This window comes from Gracilinanus agilis, chromosome 4 (assembly GCF_016433145.1).
Source record: "Gracilinanus agilis isolate LMUSP501 chromosome 4, AgileGrace, whole genome shotgun sequence".
Taxonomy (NCBI): domain Eukaryota; kingdom Metazoa; phylum Chordata; class Mammalia; order Didelphimorphia; family Didelphidae; genus Gracilinanus; species Gracilinanus agilis.
Genome location: NC_058133.1, coordinates 442,611,495 through 442,633,182, shown reverse-complemented (window position 1 = coordinate 442,633,182; position 21,688 = coordinate 442,611,495).

The following is a 21,688-nucleotide window of genomic DNA, read 5'->3' as shown; positions in this document are numbered from 1 at the left end:
GATTACCATAAGATACCTTAACAGACATCAAATGTGGATCCAAAAGAATACAATCTTCTTAAAGGCAGGGGGAGTTTCATTTTGACTTTGTACACTAAAGTGCTTAGCATTTCTTGGTAAATGAGTGGTGCTTAAAAATCATTTATGGATTATTTGATTGAATATGAAACCTGTAAAACTCTGATTTATGTAGGTGGGAGTGAGAGTTCCTTCCATCTTCATTTTGATCAACAACACTTCACTTTCATTCTCTTACTTGGATTCTTGCAATAACCTCCCAAGTTGGCTCACAGTTTCTTCTTTCTTCAATTCCTCATCCACATGGCTGGTGAAGTGATATCCCCAAATGATAGGGATATTGCCTTTCCTCTGCCCAAGAACCAGGAGTTGCCCTCCATGGTCTTTCAAACATCATAATAGCTTCTCAGTTAGGCTTTTAAAGCTCTTCCCACTATGACATTAGGATTTGTTTTCAAATTTGTTTATTTTATATCACCACCCCATACACACATCCCTACCCTTTGTATATTCTACATAACAATCAAACTGACCTCCATGTTTTAATCTGAACTTAGATTTCTATTTCCTGCCATGCTTTTACACAGAATAGAATTAACCAAAAGCCTTAACTTCTTTCAAGGCATAATTCCACATTTCCCAGGTGGCATTGTCAAATGTGCCTACTTATTAATGTTCTATCCCTCCTCAAATTATCTTGCTTCAACTTACCTATTGACTGGTTTGTATCCATCAACAAAGTACAAACTCCTATGATGGACACAAAGGAAATCTAGGTAATATAAAAACCAAAGATATCAACTGGTCCTTTTGTTCAATCATTCTTCAGTTGCCTGACTCTTTGTGACCCCATTTGGAGTTTTCTTGGCAAAGATACTGGAGTGGTTTGTTATTTCCTTTTCTAGCTCATTTTACAGATAAGAAAACTGAGGCAAAATAAGAGTAAGTGACTTACCTAGGATATCACAACTATTAAGTGTCTGAGACTGGATTTACATTCAGGAAGATGAGTCTTCCTGACTCTAGGCCCACTGCTCCATTCACTATATATCCACTATACTATCTAGTTGTCCTAGATATAAAGATGTCAATAAAAATCTTTAAAAATTAAAGTTTGTCCACCATAAATTATTTTTAGAAAAGGATTGTTAATAAAACAAAGTCAAAAGAATGACAAAATAGAAGGAAACATGAAATATCTCACTGAGAAGGTGGTTGACTTGGAAAATAGTTCCAGGAGAGACAATTTGAGAATCATAGGCCTACTTGAAAATCTATAAACAGAAATCTTAACATCATACTACAAGAAATTATCCAAGAAAACTGTTCTGATATACTTTAATAAGAGGACAAAATAGACATTGAAGGAATCCATAGATCACATTAAATTCTCAAAAGACAACCCCCCAGGAATGTAATTGCCAAATTCAAGAACTTCCAAGCTAAGGAAAAAATATTACAAGAAGCCAGAAAGAGACAATTCAGACATCAAGTAGCACCAATCAGGATTACACAGGATCTGGCAGCCTCTACACTAAAGGGCCACAAAGCTTGGAATATGATATTCAGAAAGGAAAGAGAATTGGGTCCTCAACCAAGGATCACTTACACATCAAAATTGACTACATACTTCCAGGGGAAAGTATGGGCACTCAACAAAATAGAAGATTTCCAAGTATTTGTAAAGAAAAGACCAGAACTAAATGGAAAGTTTGATATCTAAACACAAAAATCAAGAAAAACATGAAAAGATAAATAAGAAAGAGAGGTGAAAGAAAAAATATTTAAATTTTTTTTCTTTAAGGGCTTCAATAAGGTAAAATTGTTTAAATTCATATATGGAAAATGTTATTTATAACTCTCAAAAATTGTATTCACTATTATAGTAGTTAGAAAAATTATTCCTAGGTAGAGATTGGGATACCATATGGTCTAAGATGACATGAGAAAAAGAAAAGGGGGTGAATAGAAGATGGTACCAAGAGAAAATTGAAGGAATAAGAAAAATAGAATAATCTATACCACAGGAAGAGGCACATGGGTACGAGAGGAGAAGAATACTATTATAAGAAGGAGAAGAGAGTGCTAATAGGTAATACTTAAACCTTACTCTCAGTGGAATCAGTTCTAAGAGGGAAGAGCATCTAGATCCATTGGGTTATTGAATTCTATCTTACACTACAGGGAAGTTGAGAGAGAAAAAATTCAAGGTGGGGGAGTGGGGTGGGGAGTTTAAAAAGGGAGGGAAAGAGAGGGGGGAGGGAATTTAGTAGACCCTAAAAAATAATAAGAGAGTTAGGGAAGGGATAGAAAGGGAAGTAAAATAAGGCTGGGGATTAGGCAGACTGATTAAAAGCAAACCACTGGTCTAAAACGAAATAGTGAAAGAAGAAAGAGCAGAACTAGACAAGGATTATGACTTCCTGACTTCCTTGAATTTTTCAATTCAATTTTCAATTTCTATCCCCAGTGTTTAATATAGTACTTCGCAAAAAAGTAAGTTAATAATACATGTTTTTGCTTTTATTTTAAATACATACATATATAATATATATATTTATACATAATTTACTTTTATTTTTATTTTATATGATATACATTTATATTATATATTTATATAATTATGTTTAATACTATATTTTAATAATGTTTGTTACATATTCTTATGTAGAGTATATAATATACATATTATATATATAAAATCCTGAAGGGCAGCAAAGTCTTTTTGCTTTTTGCTCTTGTATCTCTTGAAGCTAAACACTGGGACTTTAAATGGGGATAGGAATGGGACTGGACCTTGTAATTTCATTGATATTGGAAATCTCAAAAGAGATTAGTACTTTCTCTGAAAATTATAATCTTAGAGAGTTACTAGAGTTCAAGTCAGCTGTAAAGAGATGCTTATTGAACTGAACCCATAAGTCCATAGTCTTTATCATCATATAGCTTTTTTAAGTGTTTCATGCACAGGTCATGACAACCAGTGCACTGATTTTAGAACCTATCCATTTTCCAAACTGAAAGGAATGCAGAAAGTTCAGGACTAAATCTCCTTTAAGTGTAACCACTAAAAACTATGCAGGGCTTTTTTTTTTTTTTTCAGCCTGAAGACTTTTAAATTGCTAATACCCCAAACTCATTATTATCGCATCCTTACATGATTGATCTATGATGGATTAGAGAGAGGGAAGTCAGATTGTCTTAAATGGAAGATTTTAAAATCTACTATTTAGCTTTTGAAAAATGGTGAATTTATCTCTAATTGCTTTTCGCACGCAAAGTAAAATTTTAATGTGAGTATAACCACAACAGGATTTCAATTCATTCCCTTTAAAATGTAAGTCAGACTATTTGCCCAATAGACTATCTTTCTAGTTCGTTAATTAATGTTTGTAAAGCAATTTGAAAATGAAGCTTTCTACATAAATGCTAAATATCTTCTTTGAGCTTTGACACTTGACAGATTTCCCTTTTTCCCATTATGACAGCAGATCCTTTGCTTCCCTCTATCAATCTACATTAGCCTTCTAACATAGTCTTGGACAAATTGTCTTGCCTTCCTTGAGCAAAGGTAAAATAGTTTGAAAACAATTTCCTAAAATGTGTCCTGTAAGCAGAATCCTTGGTGAATGCAAGTGTGGAAAAAAATAACATGGATATCAGTCCTATAATGAATTGATTATGATTTTTTGGTTATGGTTATGTTGGCAATGTTCATAAGAAATCATGGGATACTAGGTCTCCCAGCCTGGGTTGTCAATAAAAAGGGGCAGACTGCTAACTGAAACAGAGTTAGGTAAGGTAAAGAGTGGATCAAGTAAGAGGATAATGGAACTCTTATAATTTTTGTTCTCATTATACTCTTTCTGGAAAATTAATTTCAGATTATAGGTTTATAGATAAAAAACCAGAATAGACTTCAGAGTTTATCTGTCTGATACCTTTCATCTTTTAGAGGAGGAAACTATAGAAGGAATTGAAACAAAGTCCTTTTATTTTAGAGTCGATGATCCTTCCAATATCCATGTTTTGTTGTGTTGTTTTTTTTTTCAGTTGGAAATAACAATAGTACATGCTCACAAAGCTACTTTTATGGGCCCAGAAATTCATTCAAGAATGCATGGTGCATTTCAGGTAGGTGGTTCAGTGGATGGAGACCCAGACCTAGAAATGTGGATGTCCTATGTTCAAATCTGGTCTTGGACACTTCCAAGCTATGTGACCCTGGGCAGAAAGAGTAAAATGAGAACAAAAATTTAGAAGAGTTCTATTGTTCTCTTAACCCCAATTTCCTATCCTTTACTACTCTTCTGCCTTAGAACCAATGCTTAGTATTGATTCTAAGATGGAAGGTAAGAGTTAAAAAAAAAAGTATGGTTCAGAAAAAGAATGATGTCTTTGGTCATTTTATATTCACTTTGAGTATATAGCCTAGAAATATAGAAAAAAAGGTTACTATCTCTCTCTGATAAGATCATGACATCACACTTGTGGCCAGTGGACAGCAATTACTGAATTAGTCCTGGCTAAGAGTTCTGAGTAACAGGTGGGGGGAGGGGGTTCAGTAGATAGAATCCTGGGCTTGGAATTGAGAACACTCATTTTTATGAGTTTAAATCTGTTTTCAGACATGTACTAGCTGGATAAGTGACCCTGAGTAAGTCACTTAACCCTCATTGCCTCAATTTTTCTCATCTGGAAAACATGTCAGAGAGGGAATGGCAGTATCTTTGCTAAGAAAACTCCAAATGAGGTCACCAAGAGTTGGACATCTAACAGAGTTCTCTGAAGGACTTTGATTCAGAGGAAGAATGGAAAGCTAATAGTAGTAAAGCAGTAGCAATAGGAGAGACCCAAAGGGCAGGAATTCTTTATGGGTTAGTCCTGAAAAATTGAATTACCAGTAGAATAGAAATTCCTTGAGGGCAGTCAATGAGCTATTTTTCCCTTTTCTATCACATAACAAGGTGCTATGTACACAGTAGGGGCTTAATAAATATTTATTGAATAAATAAATGAACAATTTATTAATAAATGAATAGGAATGCAAGTCACTGTACTGAAACAGGATACTAAAATGTGACTAGGAGATATGTGTCCCACACCCACACATACACATCTTAATTTTCACCCCAACTAGTAAAATATAAGGTTGTTGAGAACAAAGATTATTTTGTTTTTGTCTTTATATGCCCAGTATAAAGACCAGTGGGTCTCTATGACTAGAGACATTGGGCATGGATTCAAATCCTGTGAATCTGACAAATTCTCTTAACTCCTCTGGACCTCAGTTTCTTCATTTGTAAAATGATGTTTTTGAATTAATTATCAACTAAGATCCTTTCTAGGAAATTGCAATTATAGGATTGTGGTGGAAGGCATTGCTCCTTATTAAATGTGTGAACTTAGGCAAATTATTTAATTTTCTTCTACCTGTTTATTCATGTACAAAAAGAGGGAAGTTGGACTAGGTGACATCTTAGCAGAAGCATGCTGATAAATGTTTAACAACCAGCTCCCCAGGTGGAAAAAAGCACACACGACACACTTTTAAGTTTCATCTACATTACCATTTCACCCATCATTTCAAGTCTAGACAATTAACAAAATAATAAATCAAGCACTTCTTTTTTGAATTTGCCAATTCCCAAAGTATAAATGCTAAAACTGAAAATTAAATTATTGGCTCTTTTGAGCTCATTGGAGTCAGCCCCAGCACATCTCTGAATTTTAGTTTTAATCTCTGATGAATGAGGCACTTAATAAGTGTGTGGATGTTCTTTGAGCTATACAATTTTTGTTTGCAATCATTGCTTTGGCAGAAAATTTGGCATATTTTTACAAAAGCAATTCTTTAATAAGAACTGGATGCAAGCTATTATAAAAACGTGCTTTGTCATGGCAAACAATAGCTTACCTCTTGAAATCTTTCCAATTTCTGGTTTTTGACCTTTGCACCCTTAGGTCCCAGGCTATCAATGACAGCCATCTAGCGGTGAAACCAGCATAGTGCAGTTCATATCCTCAACAGCAACAACAAAAAGAATGCTCTACAGTAAGAAAAGAGATGAATGGAAGAGCCAGTCCTAGCCAGAAGAGAATGTATGTCTTTTTTTAATAGTCAGAAAAATCATTATGAGGGTTAGCTCAACACACAGAGTATTCATTAAAGCAGCTTTTGACCTAATTTAAAAAAAAGACAAAAAGCAAAAATAATAACTAGCATTTATATATACCATTTTACAATTTGCAAAGCATCTTATATGTGTAATCTCTCCCAAAAGTTCTTTGGGGGAGGTGCTATTATAATACCAATATTAAAGATTAGGAAACTGAAGCTGAGGGAAATGTTAAGTCACACAGCTATTAACTGCCTGAAAGAAGATTTGAACTCAGGTTTGCTTGACCCTATATTTACTCTATGCTGCTAGGCAGGGAAAATGAAGTGATTGATCCATTAGCTCTGAGGACATTTAATTAAAAATACTGGAATTTATGTGGGTTTTGTTCTTGTTTTCTTACACATATGTTCTATTTGTTTGTTTTTGACCCTGGTTTTCACCAAGACTTTCTTCAAATTGCACAGTCTGGAAGAGGTTTTGCTCATCTTTCCAATAAAGTCTTCTCTTTATGAGATTTATGAGAAAATATGAGATTTATTTACATGTCTATAAATAATATTTATAAATAAATTAATCATAAATTATATATGACTATATATAATGTAATAATTACTACACATAAAATATAGAAATAAATTATATATAAAACATAAATAATAAATATGATATAATATAATAAATATAAATATAATAATACAAAAATAAATTTATATAAATAAATCTGGAAACAGGAGATAATTATGTGTGTGACACACATAATGAAATCTATATAATCTCTCTATATAATATATATCTAACATAACATATAACAGATATAATATAACATAACAAAATATAATAATCTAATAGATACAATATAACATAAAATATAACAAAATATCACATAATACAATAGAAACAATATAGTAAACAACATAACAATATAGTAAATAACATAACAACAAATATAATATAATAATATACAATATATAAATCTAGTCTATATATATCAATATGATATATGTGATATCTAGATATGATAGAGACAATATCTAGATTATACCTATAGCTATATATTTTGGTATATATGATATATAATTAATAAGATATATAACAATAAATTTGATAACCTATATATTTACATATCCATAGATATATTGATATTTTATGAATATTATATATTGATACATGTCCTATATATGGCATAAATATCAATTTATAAATATGATACAGATATATGTATAACTTACATATATTGGCATCTATTTATATATATATATACATTACATTGAGATATATATATGTATATATATATATAGACATAGGCATAACCTATATCTATTCATCTATGCCCAAATAGATCATATACATATAAGTCATAGATGTATATATATCTTGGATGTACATAGTTGTTTGCATGCTGTTTCTCCCTTGAGAATGTAAATTTTCTGAGGTCAAGGACTGCCCTTTTTTGGATCTTCATTGCTAAGGTATATTACCTGACAGATATTAAGAGTTTAAATGCTCGCTGGCTGACTGACTAATTTGTTGGAAGTCATTAATAGCATCAAGAGAGAAGGAATGAAGTTCAGGAAGTCATTAATAGCAACAAGAGAGAAGGAATGAAGTTCAGGGGGATAAATAAATAGGGAAAAGAACTCCTGAAGAATTTAGGCTTTTCACAGATAGAAACATGATGAACTGATATGACAGGTCTGGGAATGTAGTAATTAGTAGTATTTCCTATTTTGTAATGCTTTAATGTTGACAAAGAATTTTTCTGATTTTTTTCTGAACATTTTCTGAAAACAGCCCAGTGAGGTAGGTACTGCAAGGTAATTTTGAAGCCTTAATTCAAATACCTCTTCAGACCCTTGCTAGCTATACAGCCCTGGGCAAGTCAATTGACCTCTATGGATTTGTCCATCTATAAAATGAAGATAATAATTCCTTTCTTCAAAGGTTCATGGTGAGGGTCAAATGAATTCATGTAAAGAACTGTGCAAACATTAAAGCATTATATACATAGGAGTTATTGTTATTTATATTTTACAGTTAGGGAAATTGAGTCTCAGAGAAGTGAACTGACTCATTGCCGAGCAACTAATATGTGTCAGAGTCAGGTTTAGAAACTAAGTTCCTTAACTGGCAGGAGGATATTTACCCCACTGCCCTGTAGAAGAGAAGGAAGAGTTATAGCAAAGGGGACACAGCTTTTCCTCATCCCCTCCTACCATGCTCTGTTCACTGATGACCATCAGGAACAACTTGTTTCTCTCAGTGGATATCTGAAAAAAGACTTTTTTAAAAAAACCCGAAAGACTCTAGTTTGGGAAAAGATAATAATCTTAATGAACTATGTCTATGTTCCATAAGGAACATGTTTCATATAAATGCTGAGATTCCCTCTATTGCTTCTTTCAAAGCTGTGTACTCCAGTTCTTCAGAAATTGCTAAAGAAAGTAGAGTTCAGTTCCCTACTTCTAACTTCCCCATTTCTCTGAGAGGTGGTTAAGTGAATGGTCCTAAGAAGCAACGCCAAGTGGGCTTTACCTACAGTTCAGAAATTGGTCACTGATTAGCAATTTTGCTAAGCCATATTTAGATACTTGGAAGGTCACTTTTACTACTATCATTTTTTGATTGAGTCAATTACTGAGGTAATATAGCTTTGTCATCTGAATTCATTGTGACTATAAGTGGTAAACTTGCCAGATTGAGGGAGTTTGCTCTTTCTCCTTTCTGTTTTAACAGACATAAAAGGGGTAAATGACCTCAGCAACCTAATGTTTGATAAACCCAAAGATCCCAGCTTTTGGAATAAGAATTCCCTCTCTAACAAAAACTGCTGGGAAAATTGAAAAAAATTACAACAGAAGCTACACCCTATACCAAAGTGAGGTCAAAATGGATGTATGATTTAGATATAAAGAATGATACCATAACTAAATTAGGGGAACACAGAATAGTTTACCTGGCAGATCTTTGGATAAGGGAAGGATTTATGACCAAATGAGATCAAGAGTATTATAAGATGTAAAACTAATAATTTGATTATATTAAATAAAAAAGCTTTTATACAAACAAAACTAATGTAACCAAACAGAAAGGAAACAACAAACTGGGGGGAAATTATAAAAAATGTCTCTCATCAATGTCTAATTTCTCAAATTTACAGAAAACTAAGTCCAATATATAAGAATACAAACCATTCCCAAGTTGACAAATGGTCAAAGGATATGAACAAGCAATTTTCAGATAAAGAAATCAAAGCTTTCATTGACCAATGTTGTCAATAAAATTGGGGTTCTCTCTTAATCCTTGCTAATAAGGAGGGGTAGAAGGTGATTGAGGTGATAGGAGAGGAATGAAAGGGATGGCTGAGATTAGAGAAGGAATGGACTAGGTGGTAAATTGAATGGTAAGGGAATAGGTGGGGTATTCAGGAGGGGCAGCTTAAACAGACTAGACACTTAGGCTAGAGACAGAGGACACTGCAGAAATAGTCTGATCCCTTCCAGGTAGGAAAGGTATCTCTATAGACACAAGGAGTTGGGCCAGTCAGAAATGGTTTAAATCTTCCCTGAGGGCTTTTCTTGTCAGTTTCTCAAGTCCCTAGAGGGAGGAGTTGAAGGGCTCCTCCCTGTCAGTGAAACTGATGGGTTCAGGAGGAAGTCTCGGGCAGAGACTTCCTCCCAAGATGGATGCCTCCAGTTCCCTTGGGAAAAAAGAGAATAATTCCTTTCCTCTTCAACCCTTGCCTAATCTTCAACACAATGATTCACCAGAGGGTTTGATTAGGAAACAGGGAGGTTTATTAGTATTCAGGGTTGGTCAGAAAGGAGAGAGGGGTTTAGGGTTTCTGACAGCCACTAGGGAGAAACTAAAGATGGGGGAGGTTCACAGGAATGGGTTAGACTGAGAGAGAGCCTGCTCTCCTAGCCAAGAAAGATTTGGCTGCTTTTAAAGTAGAGTGTATACTAAATCAATAAAATAAGAGATAGTTTGATTCAAAGGTGTTCTACTTGTCTATAGGGAAACTAAACCCACAAAGTCTAATCACTATAACCCAAAAGCCACCCTTCCTCCCAGAGCCCACAGGGAAAACATAGGAAAGATAACAGGGGTGTAATATGGAGAAGGTCAGGGAGAGGTCCAGAGAAATTAGCTAGGTTCAAATTGTCCAGAGACAAAGCACAGGCCAAAAGCAAAGCTGAAACCCAAAGGCTTCAGTTGAACTTTCAAGCTCTCTTCAAGCCTCAGGTTCCAACTAACTTCTGTCAGCATTCTAAGGCTTCTAAGTGCCAGAAGTTTTCAGTTAACTTTTGCAAGGACAAAAGCTTCTGTGGCATCTTTGCATTACACCAAATAAAATTTTTCCTCAAACATTCTTGATTAAAGAAATGCAAATTAAAACAAAGTTTAGGTACCACCTCACACCTACCAGATTGACCAAAATGGCAGGAAAGGAAAGTGGTAAATGTTGGAGAGGATGTGGCAAAATTGGGACACTAATGCATTGTTAGTAGCATTGTGAACTGGTCCAACCATTCTGGCAGGCAATTTGGAACTTTAGCCAAAGGGTGAAAAAACTGCATACCCTTTGATCCAGTAATTCACCACTAGGTCTGTATCCCAAAGAGATTAAAAAAGGGGAAAGGATGTACTTGTACAAAAATATGCATAACAGTTCTTTTTGTAGTGACAAAGAATTAGAAATTGAGGGGATGTCCATCTATTGGAGAATAGTTAAACAAATTGTTATATATATTGGTAATAAAACACTATTGTGCTATAAGAAATGATAAGTAAGATGATTTCAGAAAAAGCAGGAAAGATCTTTAGGAACTGATACAGAGTGAAATAGCAGAACTGTAAGAACATTGTACACAACAATAGCAATGTTGGATGATGACTATCTGTGAAAACTTGGCTCCTCTCAGCAGTGCAATGATCTGGGACAATTCCGAAAAACTTATGATAGAGAATGCTATCCACCTCCAGAGAAAGAACTGTTGTAGTCATCTTTCACATCAGTCTATTTTTGGTTTTATGTTAGGGTTTGTATGGTTATGTGTGATTTTGCTCTTACAACAATGACCAATATGGAGGCATGTTTTGCATGAAAAAATTAAATTTAAAAAGAAAACAGGCATAAAGGAGATTTCCACTTTTTAAATAATAGTGTACTCAAAGGTAAAATCAACAATCATATTCTGCTCATTACAAATTAATTTATTTAGCACTCATAACATCCTTTGAATCCTATTTCAAATGATTTATTCTTCTTTGTAGCATAGCATTCCCTTTAGATCAGTACTGTAGTACCGTGGTCAGATTATTTTGTAGATGGGGAATATTAGGGCACAAGTATGTTTGTAACTGGTCATGTTATGAATAATGAGTCAATTTAATTAGAATTTTTGAGGATGTACTATGTCCAGTGCACTATGGGGGTTTTTTGTTTGTTTTAATTCATTTTATTTTTACTGGATCTATAATTTCATTCAAATAGGGGACTCACAGAGAGGAAATTCCCTCTGTGTTCTGCTTATTCACTCTAGACCTGTACTTACTCTGCAATTTGTAATATTAGAGGATTGCCAGGAGGCATTGTTGACTGGTTAAATGACTTGCGTCAGGTCATAAGTAGGATTCCAACCCTGAACTCCTTATGCCACCCTACCTCTTCCCAAAGAAAAAGAGTATCTAGAAGGAAAAGTTATCAACAGGGTCAAAAACTGCAAGATGATCAAGTAGGATGATGCAGAAGCCAGAAGTTAAAAAGTAAGTGTGAAGTGAGGAAATGGAGGTTGAGAGTGTAGAAAGTTTTATTCTTTTCCTTTGATTGTGGCTTTTAAAGAGAGATAGAAGATGCTCTCTTGAGGTGATGTCAGGGTCAAGTTTCAGTTTGTTAAGAATGGGGAAGAATGAAGAAGAGAGCAGAAAAGGAGTTAGTAGATAGGGAGGGAATGAAAATTAGAAAAAGAAGGGATGACTCAAGACTTTGGAAGTAGTCAATGATGGCAATCAAGAATATGCATTTGGTTAAAAGAAAGGTCACTTCTTTGACAGAGTGAAGCAAAAGAGGAATACATAGTAAGATTTGGGTGGTTTAGAATAAGAGAAAAGGAGAGAGTTCACAACATGGATGATATTCATTTTCTCAATAAAGTAGGAGGCAAAATTCTTAGTGAATCTTTTTCTCATTCTCAATAGAATCTTCTCTCTTACCCCTTTTTCCCCCCACTACCTACAGTCAAAAAAAGATAGGCTAAAAAGCCATTCAGGAAGGACTCTTCAGGAGCACACACAATATATTCCTTCCTAACACCAAACTTTTTGGGGAGGATCCCTAGGGAAGAACATATATGTACACCAAGAACAAAAAGGATTCCCATTCTGTCATGGATAGAGATTTGCCCAGAGGCATCATCTTGGCATGGATGTCTTTTAGGTCTCTCAAGTTCAGTTTGTTCTCAAAAGAACTCAGCATATTTCTATAATTCTCCCCCATACCACTTGTCCTTCAAATTTCCCAATTTTTTAGCATATTATCATCTTTTGGTTATTATGGTGCCAACCATAAAATCACTCTTCAAACTTCTATCTTCATCATTTTATATGTATATAAAGCTAGAAATCTGTTAAATCATATTTTTCCATGCTTTCAAATGCATCTTAGTACAACTAAATAATCTAAATTCTAATAGGTTACTACCTGGATCCAGATACCCATCTCTAATCCATAATCTACACAGCTGCCAAATTTATATTCCTATAATAAGAATCTGACCAAATCAATTCCCTATTCCGGAGTCTTCAGTGGCTGCTATTTATCCCTGGGATGAAACATGAACTCTTGGGATTTAAAACTCCCTACAACTTGGATCCTATTTAATTTTTCAGACACTGAAAATGTGAAAACATTATTCTCTCCATTCAAACAAATTATTCTACTAAAAATGACCTAAACTCATTTACCTCCATGCCTCTTCATAGGCTATCCCTCTCACTCAGAACACATTTTATCCTCCCTTCCTCCTCATCCAACTTTACCTTCTTCCAAGGCTTGACTCACCTAAGGAAAGACTTTCCTTATCCTCTCAGGTATTAGTTCTCTCTCCTTTATAGTATTTTGGATTTAACAATATATCCATATACTGTTGAATTGCTCAGTAGTACATATATCTTACTTAGGAGAAGAGACATTCTGTTTTTGTTTTTGTATCCCCAATATCTGGTATAATACTTTTGTCCTTAAAAAACAAAATAAAACAAAAACAAAATGGCTAGACCTGTGATTTCCTTCATGGTGGGACCTTTCAGCTGGGAAACTCCATTGCTGCAATTCAGCAATTCCACTATCACTAATAGACACATAGAGGTGCTTAGGATGCTGCAGCATTAAATAACTTTCCCTTGGTTAAACATTTAGTATCTAATAGAAGCAGTATTAGAACTTGGGTTTTCCTCATTCCAAAGGCAGTCCTCTGTGCTCTATACCATACTGTCTTTCTCCTTTTACTTAGCCTGTGCTTAATAAATGTTTATTGAATTGAATTGTCTTTCATCAACAAACTCACAATTTGATTGGTCTGGTGTAAGGAATAGAACAAATAACTATACTAAATAGAGGGGCTGAGTTAAATGCTTGTTGATTAAAAGATCAATCACCATGATCAGTACTATATTGCTATTGCTGGTTTTTATAGAATAGGATGATTGCCTTCAGTGTAAAGGAGAATGAGCCAGATCATATTGAGTCATTTAAGAATGTAAAGGTGGCATGATTTTCAGAGAAGGGGAGTTCTAAAGCATGTCTACATCAGTGTTTGACTTTTATGACTTTTATGACAAAGGAACCAATTGGATTTGAGGAAGTTAAGGAATTGTGTAGTTTGATCTTTGGAGATCTTTGGCTTAGAACAGAGAATTCAGTTTGTGGAATCAGGAGGACCTGGATTCAAATACCACTTCTGACACATTAGTTAAATGACCATGGGCAAGTAATTCTCTGAGTCTCAATTTCTTAATTTGTAAGGTGAAAGATATTAAAAACCTACAATACCTCATCCTCAAGGCTTTTGTGAGGTTCCAGTAAGATGATGTATGTGAATCTTAAATCAAATTTTAAAATTTGAAGTATTAGTTAGCAGCAGCAGTAGCAGCAGTATCATTTGGGTTGTCCGTACGAATATGATAGTCCATAAAGTCAACGGCACAAGACAGAATGAAGAGAAAGATCATGTTCTAAAGTGAAATTTGGAGATTGACCAAGAGTTCAGAAGATGAAAGTATGGATAGGAAGAGGAGAGGGAAAGCAGATTATAGTGATATGGGGCAGGGGTAGCTGTTATGGACATGCAGTTTGTCTCAAAAACAGCGATACTGGATAAACGATAATAGGACACCAAGAAGGTATCAGTGAGGTGAGGTATTAGAACTTGGACAAAAGTGAACCAATACTAGAGTTTGAAATAAGATTGAAATTAAAGTTTCAAAAGATGTACAATCCTGACAATTAATCTTTATAAATGAGGCTTTATAGCATCAAGAATGTTTGACTTTGCATATAAGAGATGCCAGTTTGAATTTTGCTTTAGACGCTTACTGGTTTGACTTTAGTCAACTTGCTTATCCTCTGTGTGCCACAATTTCTTCATTTATAAAATAAGGGGGTTGAACTTGATGCCTCTTCTAAACTTTTGATCTATGAGCCTATGAAACATGGAGTCTAAGAAAGAAGATTACTTATCTAATGCCAGGTAAAAAGCATAGTCAAAATTCAAACCCAAGTTTTTACCAATTTTCTTTCTACTTGTTTCTCCATGTGATTACATCTGGAGCCTAGCAATATATGTCTCAGTTCTTCTTTTTCATTTAGTGAAATCTATATAGAGCTGAGAATCCAGAAAAGATCTCAACAGGATAAATGAATAAACAAAATGTAAAACATTTCAAAGGAATAAATATGAAGCATGATAAATGAATTTTTAAAATAACTTTAAAGTATAAGATAGGATAGGTATGACTTTTAAGGCACAAATTTGTAGGAGGCAGGGAAACCTTACAACTATAGCAACTGTAAGGACAGAAGTCTTATTCTGCCCTGATAATGCCAATTATAAGGCAGGCAGATCTGTTCTGTGCTAATTATGCCAATACAGAGGGTGACATACCCTCTGTGAGGATACTGAAATACAAAAAAAGGATCTATACCAGCTTGGATTTTTGTAAGTTTTATTGGGTTTCTTAGGGTTAGATTAATTTAGGTTATTGGAAAGAATTATTAATGGGAGGATGGTTCTGGGCAGTGGCAAGACAGAATAACATGATGGATCCTTGCACAAACACAAGGACAGGACAAATATCATATAGAACCAGATCACAGATGATATAGTTCCAGGATGGTCCAGAATTACATTAAAGTTTTTTCCTATGGGATAGTTGGAGCTTCTTTTGCTTTCCATTTTGCCCATTCTACTTTTTGTGGAACTCCATTCTTCACTGGATTTTTGTGCCTCTTTTTCCAGTCGACCAATTTTGCTATTTTTGAAAAATTTTCATTTCCTTTTCCCATTTTTGGCTTGTATTATTTGATTCTTTAATTCCTTTTTGAGTTCTGCTAGTGCTTGAGACCAATTTCATTTTTCTTTGAAGTTTTGCATGTGGTCACTTGGATATCAAAGTCCTCTATTGACTCTGTTTCACTCTTGTCTCCATAAAAAGTTTATAGGGTTAGGTTTTCTTTTGCTGTTTGCTCATTTTACCAGCCTTTCTTTTGCCTATGGACTGGGAATTCTGAAACCTGATTCTATCTCCTCTGCTGCAGACTTGCAGAGCTCAGCACTGTGAGCTATTTTGCCCTGCGTCTAGGTCTTCACCACAGGGCAGGCTTGAAAGGGTTAACCACTATGGACTTCCAAGGTCTCACTGTGGGCTGGTGCTAAGGCCTGAAACCTCAAGAGGTGGGTCTGGGGTGCTCTGTTGTTGGTGTAGCCCGAGTCCTGGGATCCCAAAGTTAGCCTATGCCCAGGTTGGAAACCTCGAGCAGTTGGTGGCGAGGTGGTTTGTCAGCATTCCTCTGTGTGCAGTTTTCCTTCCAGTTCCCCCTTATCCCATGAAAATCAACTCTCTCTATGCCTACCTTTCAAGTTGCGGTCAGCATGAGAGCCCTCTCATTCATTCAGTCTTGCTCTTGGTTTTTGACTCATGTACTTTTAAGGCACTTTTTAAAGATTGCTTTGGTAGAATTGTCAGGGAATTTTCAGCTTTTGCTGCTCCTAAGCCAGTGATTCCCAAAGTGGATGCTACCACCCCTGGTGGGTGCTGCAGCGATCCAGGGGGGCAGTGATGGCGACAGGCACATTTATCTTTCCTATTAATTGCTATTAAAATTTAAAAAAATTTTCCAGGGGGCTAAGTATATTTTTTCTGGAAAGGGGGTGGTAGGCCAAAAAAGTTTGGGAACCACAGTCCTAAGCCATCATCTTGGCTCCACGCTCAGCTCATTTAAAAGAAGCTGGATATCAACAGTCTAACAAACAAAAATCACATGATTATCTCAATAGATGCTGAAAAAGCCTTTGACAAAATACAGCATCCATTCCTATTGAAAACATTGAAAAGTATAGGAATAGAAGGACCCTTCCTAAAAATAATAAACAATATACCTAAAACCATCAACAAGCATTATATGCAATGGGGATAAATTAGAAGCCTTCCCAATAAGATCAGAAGTGAAACAAGGATGCCCATTATCATCTCTATTATTCAACATAGTACTAGAAACACTAGCAATAGCAATTAGAGAAGAAAAAGAAATTGAAGGTATCAAAATAGGCAATGAGTAGACTAAGCTATCACTCTTTGCAGATGATATGATGGTATACTTAAAAAATCCTAGAGAATCAACTAAGAGGCTGGTAGAAATAATCAACAACTTTAGCAAAGTTGCAGGATACAAAATAAATGCACATAAATCATCAGCATTTCTATACATTTCCAACATATTAGAGCAGCAAGAGGTAGAAAGAGAAACACCATTTAAAATGATCCTAGACAATATAAAATACTTGGGAATCTATTTACCAAAACAAACACAGCAATTATATGAAAACAACTACAAAACACTTTCCAAATAAATAAAAATGGATCTAAATAACTGGAAAGTCATTGGTTGCTCATGGGTAGGACGAGCTAACATAATAAAAATGACCATCCTACCCAAATTAATTTACCTATTTAGCGCCATACCTATCAAATTACCAAAAAAACTTCTTTACTGAATTAGTAAAAACTATAACAAAGTTCATTTGGAATAACAAAAGATCAAGAATATCAAGGGAAATAATGAAAAAAAAATGTGAAGGAAGGGGGCCTAGCAGTACCAGATATCAAACTATACTATAAAGCAGCAGTCATTAAATCAATATGGTACTGGCTAAGAGACAGAAGGGAGGATCAGTGGAATAGACTTGGGGTTAATGATGTCAACAAGACAGTGTATGATAAACCCAAAGAGCCCAATTTTTGGGACATGAATCCACTATTTGACAAAAACTGCTGCGAAATCTTGAAAACAATATGGAAAAGATTAGGTTTAGATCAACATCTCACACCCTACACCAAGATAAATTCAGAATGGGTGAATGACCTGAACATAAAGAGGGAAACTGTAAATAAGCTAAGTGAACACAAAATAGTATACCTGTCAGATCTCTGGGAAAGGAAAGATTTTAAAACGAAGCAAGAGTTAGAGAAAATTACAAAATGTAAATTAAATGGTTTTGATTATATCAAGCTAAAAAGCTTTTGTACGAACAAAAACAATGTAGTCAAAATCAGAAGGGAAACAACAAATTGGGAGGAAATCTTTATAACAAAAAACTCTGACAGGGGTCTAATTACTCAAATATACAAAGAGTTAAAACAATTGTATAAAAAACCAAGCCATTCCCCAATTGAAAAATGGGCAAGAGACATGAATAGGCAATTTTCAGGTAAAGAAATCAAAAGTATCAATAAGCACATGAGAAAGTGTTCCAAATCTCTAATAATTAGAGAAATGCAAATCAAAACAACTCTGAGGTATCACCTCACACCTAGCAGATTGGCTAAAATGAAAGAAGGGGAGAGTAATGAATGCTGGAGGGGATGTGGCAAAATTGGGACATTAATGCATTGCTGGTGGAATTGTGAACTGATCCAACCATTCTGGCTGGCAATTTGGAACTATGCTCAAAGGGCTATAAAAGAATGCCTGCCCTTTGATCCAGCCATACCATTGCTGGGTTTGTACCCCAAAGAGATCATAGATAAACAGACTTGTAAGAAAATATTTATAGCTGCGCTTTTTGTAGTGGCAAAAAACTGGAAAATGAGGGGATGTCCTTCAATTGGGGAATGGCTGAACAAATTGTGGTATATGTGGGTGATGGAATACTATTGTGCTAAAGGGAATAATAAACTGGAGGAATTCCATGCAAATTGGAGAGACCTCCAGGAAGTGATGCAGAGTGAAAGGAGCAGAGCCAGAAGAACCCTGTACACAGAGACTGATATACTGTGGTAAAATCGAATGTAATGGGCTCCTGTACCAGCAGCAATGCAATGACACAAGACAGCTATGAGGGATTTATGGTAAAGAACGCTGCCCACATTCAGAGGAAGAACTGCAGGAGAGGAAACACAGAAGATAATCAATTGCTTGAATGCATGAGTTGAGGTGGACATGATTGGGGATGTAGACTTGAAACGACCACACAAATGCAACTAACAACAATGTGGAAATAGGCCCTGAACAAGGACACAAGTTACAACCAGTGGAAATGTGCGTCGGCCATGGGTGGGGGGAACGCGGGGGGTGAAGGGGAAAGTAGGGGTATGAAGCATGTAAACAGATTAAAAATGAATATTAATAAATGTTAAAAATGGAAAATAAAAGGAGCTGGAGATTTTACTGGACTACAAACTTAATAAACCACTGCAACATGACATCATCAAAACCAAAAGTGATTTTGAGCTGTGTAAAAGGTTTAGTGTCAAGAATATGAGTTGACATAGGACAGCTCTTCTTTGCTCATGGCCAGAAGACATCTGAAGTATCATGTTCAAGCCTAAGTATCTGTACTACATTTTAGTAGGGTGTTAGTAAAGCTCTGGGTTTTATAGAGAAGGATAATCAGAATGGGTAGATACTTAAGATGATACCCAAGGATAGTTTGCTGGAGTAATTGGGGAAATTTAGTCTGGAAGAGATAACTCTTCAAAAGGAAACTATAAATGTTTTCAAGTATAGAAAAAGCTGCCTTTTGGAGGGGAAGAGATTATGCTTGTACAATTTGGTCCAAGGGGACAATATTAGGAGTAAGGAGGAAACGAAGTTACAAAGAGAGATTTAGAATCACTATAAGGAAAAATTCTTTAATAGTTAGAGCTACTTCAAAGTAGGTTGGGCTGCCTGGGTAGGAAGTAGGTACACTCTTATTTGAAGTCTCAAAATAAAGACAAAGTTACCACTCATTTGGGAAGTTGTAGAAGTAATTTTTTGTCAAATGTAGCTTAGATTAGATGTCCCCTGGAATTACTCACAATTCTGAGATTCACTGATTTGTTATAGGCAGAAGGGACTTGGACATCATCACTATTATTGTAGTGACTCCAAGTTTTTTATATGTCAGGGGTTCAATCTCTAGGAATACTATAGAGTGGAATATAATACTATATATAGGAATACTATATATTCATGGGTCCCTGGGGGAGGTGGGGCTCATTATCAGGAAAAATGTCAGCTTTCCAGAGGATCAAAGTGTTATTTTATGGGTAGAGGTTTTCTCCTAAGGTACTACAATATGTCTAGAGGACTCTCTCAGATGAGGATTGAAGACATTCTAGAACTGAAGAGGAGTAGTTGTTTTTGTCAGTTCATGTGTCTTAGCAGCTCTTTTGCTGTTTGTTTTGTTTTATTTGTTTTTGGTTGAATTCTATAAAGCTTGTACTATATTGAATGTATTGTTAACCCTGTCCCTACATGGGGAACAAGGAATCTCTTTTACTTTTCTTTAAAGACCTAGTCTTGAACTGTACTTAGCTTTTCTCAGAAGAATTCTAGTGCAGGCACACAAGTTGAAAAGAAAGTGATACAAATGAGATATGTTCCAAGTTTGAATCTGGTCTTTAGAAACCCATTTAGAGCTACAGATCTGGGCCACAGGTTACAAAGGAAGAGACCTATGTATACAATTCAATCTGCCTTTTGGTGAAAAGGTGCTCTTTTGGACTTTCAGATTATCTTGCTGAACCCACATTAGTTCTTATGTGTCTATTGATCCGGCTCTCTCTATAGACATATCCCCAAGTTCCCTCAACAGAATAGTTTTAGATTTACATAAAGGCTTTACTTGTCAGGGGGGGAAACACTGAATGTTTCCCCAAAAGAGCGATTGGCCAAATTTACGGCAAAAAGGAGAGAGAGGGGGATTTTATAAATAAACCTTCTCACTTGGCTGGGCTTTGCCAGCTGAATGTGTGCCCGGAATTGCCATGGACCACATATCAGTGCAGTCTTTGCTAAGTATTAGCTTTTTTCTGCTCTTTGTGCAAGAGGTGGGAAGCATTTTTCATTTCATACATCATGTTCAGCTTGCTGCAATGATTTTGCAAAGACAGACAGCTTTAGAAAGTTAATGAATAAGAACCATGCTGGTGGGCTGTTTACCATAGGAGTGGGGGTGGGGGTAAGGTTCCTGTGTCTAAAACGAGCTCCACAGAGCAGTTTAGTACACACAGGAGATGGCCACTGATTTCATTTTCAAGGCATGGCTCTGACAGGGTATGAGAGAGAAGCCATTTATCTTAAGCTAATAAATCTCAAAGAGGAGGTGGGAGGGTGGGGTGGAGGTGGGGGTGGGGGTGGGGGGATTGTTTCATTTGGAATGCTCTGAGCTGAGGTATAGGGTGTCCTAAGACTGGAGATTTTGCCTATTCCAGATTTGAGCTGCAGAGGGAAAAAAATTAGTTACCTTCAAGTTGCTAATTAGGAAAGCAAAGGAAGGTTGTTTGTTTGAATATTCTATTGCATCTGGGGACCTTTCAAAATAAAGAGCTGCAAGTGCTTTGAGATCTGCAGTGATTCCAGATAGTCACCCAATGCTGGCTGACATACCTTATGACTCATACCATGGCGAAATCTCCTGGAATGGGAAAGCGCTTTATCCTCCTTGTCTGCCACCAAGATCTGTCTGAAAATGGTGGCGGAGTGTTGGTCAGAGAGAGCAGACAGAAGAGAAAAAGGAGCCCCAAGTTTCCCCGGGGCGGCCTTTCGGGCATTAAACTGCCAAAGAAATGTTAGCCTTTGGGAAGGAAGAGAGAATGAATTAGGCAAATGTCAAAATGCATTTAGAAATAATATTCAAAAAAGTAATATGTCGTGTAGGAGGTGGAATCTCAGGACTAGGAGCTGGGAATCCTGGGATAATAATCCCTTGCATACTAATCGCCACTTCCTTCTCCATTTTCTAGCTTAGGTTGCTAGCCTACTGAATGAAGCTCCAAACGGAGCTAGA